Source organism: Mizuhopecten yessoensis, unplaced genomic scaffold (assembly GCF_002113885.1).
Source record: "Mizuhopecten yessoensis strain PY_sf001 unplaced genomic scaffold, ASM211388v2 scaffold10325, whole genome shotgun sequence".
NCBI lineage: Eukaryota > Metazoa > Mollusca > Bivalvia > Pectinida > Pectinidae > Mizuhopecten > Mizuhopecten yessoensis.
The window spans coordinates 1-1,620 of record NW_018408490.1 but is presented as its reverse complement, the minus strand read 5'-3'; positions in this window follow the sequence as shown (position 1 = coordinate 1,620).

Below are 1,620 nucleotides of genomic sequence, written 5' to 3'. Positions count from 1 at the left end.
AGACACTATACCTTAACATCTCCATTACAAAGACACTATACCTTAACATCTCCATTACATAGACACTATACCTTCACATCTCCATTACAAAGACACTATACCTTAACATCTCCATTACAAAGACACTATACCTTAACATCTCAATTACATAGACACTTTACCTTCACATCTCCATTACGTAGACACTATACCTTAACATCTCCACTACATAGACACTGTACCTTCACAACTCCATTACATATACACTATACCTTAACATCTCCATTATATAGACACTATACCTTCAGATCTCCATTACATAGACACTATAGCTTAACTTCTCCATTACATAGACACTGTACCTTCACAACTCCATTACATATACACTATACTTTAACATCTCCATTATATAGACACTATACATTCAGATCTCCATTACATAGACACTATAGCTTAACATCTCCATTACATAGACAATATACCTTAACATCTCCATTACATAAGATACTGTACCTTCAAATCTCCATTACATAGATACCATACCTTTACATCTCCATTATATAGACACTATACCCTCACATCTCCATTACATAGACACTATATCTTAACATCTCCATTACAAAGACACTATGCCTTCACATCTCCATTTCATAGACACTATACCTTCACATCTCTATTACATAGACACTATACCCTAACATCTCCATTACATAGACACAATAGCTTCACATCTCCATTACATAGACACGGTCCCTTAACATCTCCATTACATAGACACAATAGCTTAACAGCTCCATTACATAGACACAATAGCTTCACATCTCCATTACATAGACACTGTACTTTCACATCTCCATTACATAGACACTGTACCTTAACATCTCCATTACATAGACTCTATACCTTCACATCTCCATTACATAACCACTATATCTTAACATCTCTATTACATAGACACTATACCTTAACATCTCCATTACATAGACACAATAGCTTAACATCTCCATTACATAGACACTATACCTTAACATCTCCATTACATAGACACTATACCTTCACATCTCCATTACATAGACACTATACCTTAACATCTCCATTACATAGACACTATACCTTCACATCTCCATTACATAGACACTATATCTTAACATCTCCATTACAAAGATACTATACTTTAACATCTCCATTACATAAGATACTGTACCTTCACATCTCCATTACATAGACGCTATACTTTCACATCTCCATTACATAGACACTATACCTTAACATCTCCATTACAAAGATACTATACTTTAACATATCCATTACATAAGATACTGTACCTTCACATCTCCATTACATAGACGCTATACTTTCACATCTCCATTACATAGACACTATACCTTCACATCTCCATAACATAGACACTATACCTTCACATCTCCATTACATAGACACTATACCTTCGCATCTCCATTACATAGACACTGTACCTGCACATCTCCATTACAAAGACACCATACCTTAACATCTCCATTACAAAGTCACTATACCTTAATATCTCCATTACCTAGACACTGTACCTTCACATTTCCATTACATAGACACTATACATTAACATCTCCATTACAAAGACACTATATACTTTCACATCTCCAT